Source organism: Canis aureus, chromosome 3 (assembly GCF_053574225.1).
Source record: "Canis aureus isolate CA01 chromosome 3, VMU_Caureus_v.1.0, whole genome shotgun sequence".
NCBI lineage: Eukaryota > Metazoa > Chordata > Mammalia > Carnivora > Canidae > Canis > Canis aureus.
The window spans coordinates 88,256,982-88,262,999 of NC_135613.1; positions in this window are offsets into that span (position 1 = coordinate 88,256,982).

The following is a 6,018-nucleotide window of genomic DNA, read 5'->3' on the forward strand; positions in this document are numbered from 1 at the left end:
TCCTGATACGTACTTTGAGATATTTTCTGACCTATCATTATAAGTTCATAGGAGAGAGAGAGAGAGAGAGAGAGTGATTTGGCAAAAGTGGTAGTAGGAAGGGATTCATCAAGACAGTAAAAATTCAAATTAAACTTTTATGAAAATGTATAATATCTAAAGAGAACCAAGAAAGTCATTTTCAGACAGGAAGGAAGAAGGAGCAGGAAAAGTGCAGAATTAGTGTGAGAGCTTCTTGCAACTTTGCCTTGTTATGCTTTGGGCTTGGCGTGGGATGGAAAGAAGATGTAAGTTGAATCTGGGTGGAGAGTTACTAAAACCAAAGTGTGGGTTTTATTTCATAAGCAGTGGAGAGGCAGAGGAGGTTTTTAATGAAGAAATGATAAGTCATTGAAAAGAATATTCTGGAATGCCTTTGCAGGATGAATATGAGTGGGGAAAGACAAAGATAAGGCATGCCCAGTCCGTAGGTTCTGAAAGTAGTCAAGGTATAAGACAATTTGAGCCTGAACTTGGAAAGGAAAGGAGATGTGGGAAGATCCATGCTTAGAATGTTTGCTGTGGAACATGGAATATGAAGGTCTCTCTAGGAATTGGGATGCTTTCTGGAACTTCCGAGGCTTCTGTTCAGACTTGAAGCAAAAACAGGTGTTCTATTAAGCTCTTATTATTTGTGTCCCTCATAAGAGGCTGATAAAATGCTAATTATTGCAAATGCAATTCACACTGTTACCCTCATTATTCAGAGTTCAGTTTCCCAGCAGCCGAGCAAGGGATTTGACTCCTGTAGCAAGAATGTAGGGAAATTCAAGCTAATCTCTCTCACTGTTCATTTGGCTGTTGCATAAATGAAACCAAAAGGAGCAGAACAGACATGTCTTTAGGAAAATCTCTGCCAAGTGCTGATTTAGGTGAGAGATACCTACAGATAACTAAACACAACTTAACTTGGATGGACTTTATAGGCCTGGAAGGCTAGTAATTACGAAACAATTTCAGTTTCACACATTCATGAAGTGTGCTGGGACACAAGTAGCTTTGTGACCCTCACATGATGATCTGAGTCACAGTTGGATTTCTAATTGGATTGTCTTCATAATCTCTTTATCTCCTATTATAGGATTCTTACGGTTGAGGGGAAAATCTAGTTGCTCTGATTATGTGTATATTTAAACAGAAGAATAATAAGGGTCCCTGCCTTGTAGGATAGCTGGTGAATCAAGTGAAAGAATCCATATAAAGGGCTTTATTTATTTACTCATGAGAGACTCACAGAGAGAGGCAGAGACACAGGCAGAGGGAGAAGCAGGCTCCCTGCAGGAAGCCCAATGTGGGACTCGATCCCGAGACTCCAGGGTCACGCTCTGGGCTGAAGGTAGGCGCCAAACCGCTGAGCCACCCAGGGATCCCCTCTCTCTGTTATTTGTAACTGAGAGTAGTGATAAGTGTGCGCTCGTGTCTTTTTACTTTTTCCTCCTAGCTACTTGTCTTTTCACTGGGTTGGTTCCTTCCTTCCCTCCCTCCTTTCCTTTCTTTCTAAGATTTTTATTTATTTTTTGGCGGGGGGTGGGGGGGAGATAGCACGAGTGGGGATGGTGGAGAGAGAAGCAGAATCCCTACTGAGGCAGGGAGCCTGATGCGGGGCTCAACCCCAGGACCCTGAGATCATGACCTGAGCTGAAGGCAGACACTTAACCAACTGAGCCACCCAGTGTCCCCATCACCCAGTTTTTTGATTCAAAGCCCAGGATGTCCTGCGTCAGGCAGGAAGACTAGAAATACTGACTTTTATCACCACAAGCAAAGGAATCCTCGCTGTCTCTGGTCAGGTGTTCTTAACCCCACAGAACAGAATGAGGGGTTGCCAGCTGTCTTCACACCAACCAAGGAGGAAGGGTACGCTGAGCCGTCACGCTCTGGAAAAGCAGAGCCTGTGATCTATATCCAGTGAGTTCTACCCAGTGTTGGTTTGTTTCTCCCCCTCCCCAACTTTAACATGGGCCTTACAGGTTCCTCAGGAGCTATATGTATGATCCATACCCCAAGATGGCTCACTGGTTACCTTCTGCAGCCCTCATCCAGATAGGGCCCTGAGCTGCTCACACTACTCTGACCTTTCTACAGAAAATCTGGAAGTATCCCTGGTTTCTATTCTTTCTTTAAGCCAGTCTGTGGAGACTTAGTGGGTCATAAGATTCTTCTACCAGATTTTAAGGTTATCAGAAATATCATTGATTCATCTCCTTACTCTTGGTGCATTCCTTGCATAGAGTAGGAGCTCCATGTTTTTTGAGCAGATAAAGACTGCAAAAGCCATCATCACCAATGTGATACTAATCATAGCTGCTGGCAGATCCTGTGTAGGAATAGGCAAGACATGCCATCAAAAATCAGCTAACTGGAAGCAGGAACTTGGAGGGACCTCCAGGGAAGTTTGGTGAGTGAAAAGCAAATCCAGAAGATTGTGTACTGTATGATCCCATTCATATGGCATTCTTGAAATAATGCCGTTATAGAGGTGAAAAACAGGATAGTGGTTGTCAGGGATTCAAGTAGGGGGAGGGAAAGAAAGCCAATAAAAGGGGAGCATGGGGGCAGGGGAGGCCTGTGGTGAGGGAGCAGATCTGTGTGGTGATTGTGGTGGTGGCTACAGGTTGGTTTTTAGCTCTCTTGGGAGTTTCCCAGGTGTAATCTAAAACCGGCCTTACATAGGGCTGGGACAGACCAAAGAATGAGGCAGGCCATTCTAGGTTAGTAGGTTGCAGGGTTTTTTGTTGTTTTTTAAGATTTTATATATTATTCATGAGAGAGACAGAGCAAGAGAGAGGCAGAGACACAGATAGAGGGAGAAGCAGGCCCGACGCAGGGAGCCTGACGTGGAACTCAATCCCGGGACCCTAGGATCACGCCCTGGGCTGAAGGTGGCGCTAAACCACTGAGCCACCTGGGCTGCCCAGGTTGCAGTTTTAATAAGCAGAGGGAACTTACATATGAGTCTTGTCTTGGGCAGCAGCAAGACAAGTGGATCCCTGCACCAGCCTGTTAAATCTTAAAAGTTAAAAAAAAAAAAAAGGGAGCCTCTCAAGTGCTTGGGTCCAGCTCTTAGGTCAGTCGGTGGTCACATCTTTTTGATCAGGATCCCCCAAATCAGACAAAGCCACAGATGTGATACAACTGCATAGAACTGTACATACAGACACATGCAAGTGCTTATGCACATAACTGGTGAAATCTGAATAAGCCTCGTGGATTGAACCAGTATCAATTTCCTGGTAAGCTACAGCTGTTGCGTGTGGAGGACTAAGGAGTACCTGGGACCTCCATACACATTTTGTTCACAACTTCTTGTTGATCTATAATTATTTTAAAATTAAAAATTTTAATTTGACTACCTGATGAGAGACTCTGCTTGCCAGACCTAGCCTATCCTTTGCAGACCTAGCCTTCCCCATAGCAGGCAGCTCTGGTATGGCCTTTATTTCCTGTACTGCACTTCACCAAGCTGGCTTAGGGAAGGGCAGAGATGGCATAGGGTTTAAGCCAAGGAAGTGGGAAGATGGGGTGAACAGGGCAGTGGTGGGCCAGGTGCTTGGGACCGGGCTTTAATTTTCAACCCAGGGGGTCTGTGTCTGCAATTCAGGCCCTTCAGAAGCCCGCTGTTGCTCCAGAGCATTCCTCAGGTGGAGATCAAAACCCTCAGAGGCCTACACCCCTGAAAAGATTAGTGTCTTCCCTCCCTGCCCCCATATTATCAAATTAAATGATAAAGTGTCTTATATGCCAAGCAGCTGGATTTTATTTTGTGGTAAAGAAGAGCACAGATGGACTTTAACATGGAGAGGACCTTAAAAGATTTGCTTTTCAGAAAGCTTGTCTAGTAGAGATGGAAGGAAAGTACTGAAGTAGGACAACCAGTTTGATTGCTGTGGTCAACAGGAGAGAAGTGGTGGAGGCCCACACTGTGGCTGTGGAAGTAGGAAGAAGTGCAAGCATCCACTAAGGTAAACTAAAAAGACTTGGTCATGAACTAGATGTGGAGCGTTGTTGAGGAAGGAGCAGAGGATGACTCCCATGCTTGGAGAAATGGGAAAATTGAGGAAATGACAAAACAGTAGAAAAGCAGGTTTGATGATAAGAATAAACTTTCAACAGGCTGAAATGATGCCTGCTGGGAGACATCCATGTGAACTGCAGAATGGGCAGGTGTGTGAATGGATGTGGCCCTTGTGGGACAGGTTCGGGCTGGACATGCCGAAGCCTGTTTGCTCACACTGAGTCAGACTGTCCACACTTTTCGTTAGTGCTGCATGCCGTGACTTCCGCTAGAACTTCCAATCAGCTGGCATCTCTCCTGAATGTATTTACAGTCATCTCAGGGTTAAAAGTCTGTTTTCTTTGCCCTCTTTTCACAGACTCTCCACTATTTCCTCCAGTTCATTGGTGCTCTACCAACCTGCTTTACTTATGAAGGAAAGAATTTTCTGTGTATATAAGCCCTTAGATCTTTTCTTGAACAGTGTACTTAATATGAGGCTACAACCAGAACTTACAATCAGGAAAGTGGTGAAGACTTGCTGTATTCAAAACCAGCATTTGTTTCAGGGTTTGCAGAAGAGCAGACTGAAGCAATGCATGAGCCCAAGTAGTTCACAAAAATGCTCTTGTGTGAATGACTCACCTAGTCTCCTTGGTCTGCTCTAACTAATGCCATAGCTTGAGTGGTTTAAAAAACAAACACTTATTTCTCACAGTTCTGGAGGCTGGAAAGTCCAAGATCAACTTGCTGCTGATTCGGTGTCTGGTGAGGACCCAATGCCTGTGTTGCAGACAGCCACCTTCTTGCTGTGTCCTCATCGTGAAGACAGAGATCATCTCTCTCATGTCTCTTCTTATAAAGGCACTGTTCTCATGACCTCTCAAAGCCTCCATTTCCAAAAGGCTTTTGGTCACAAACAGAATGTGGGGTGATATCTGGTAGATATACCATCACAGTGAAGATCAGGGCTTTAAGATATGAATTTCAGATGGACATAAATATTCAGTCCATAGTGAATGACAAAACAGACATTTTGTTTTGGATGTATTTCCACCATTATATATATCACAGTGTAATGTAGTGTTTCGACCTGACAGACTCAGAAAATGCAGCTATGTTTTATTTGTGTGTCCTCATTGTCCTGAGAAGTTCATGCATATTGGAGAAAAAAATATGTTAGACCAACAGAAATAAATTTAATTAAATTTTAGGGAAAAAATTCCCAAAGAAATTAAGGGACTTACTTAAAGGCATCCAGTTAGGTGATAAATCAGTATTAGAAATTAGGACTTCTCAAAAAAAAAAAAAAAAAAAAAAGAAGAAAGAAAGAAAATAAAAAAGAAATTAGGACTTCTCAATAAAATACTGGTAACTGAATCCAACAGTACCTTAAAAGAATCATTCACCACAATCAAGTCAGATTTGTTCCTGGACTTGCAAGGCAATTTGATAGTCAAATCAATCCGCATGATACATCAGATTAATAAAAGAAAGGATAAGAACCATATTATTCTTTCAATAGATGCATAAAAGCATTTGATAAACTATCCACTCGTGATAGAAACCTCAGCAAAGGTAGGATTAGAGGGAAGGAACATAACATAATAAAGGCCGTCTGTGAAAGATCCACAGCTAATATCTTCAATGAGGAAAAACTTATTCCCTCTATGGTCAGGAACAAGATAGGAAGGTCCATTCTCACCACTCTTACTTAACACACTATTGGAAGTCCTAGCCTCAGCAAAAATAAACTACTGAGACTTCATCAAGATAAAAAGCTGCACAGCAAAGGAAACAGTCAATGAAACTAAACGGCAGCCTATGAAATGGGAGAAAATATTTGCAATGACATATCTGACATATCTAATGTCATATCTAATGACATATCTAAAATCTATGAAGAATTTATCAAATTCAACACCCAAAAACAATCCAATTAAAAAATGAGAAGACATGAATAAACCTTTTTCCAAAGAAGACCT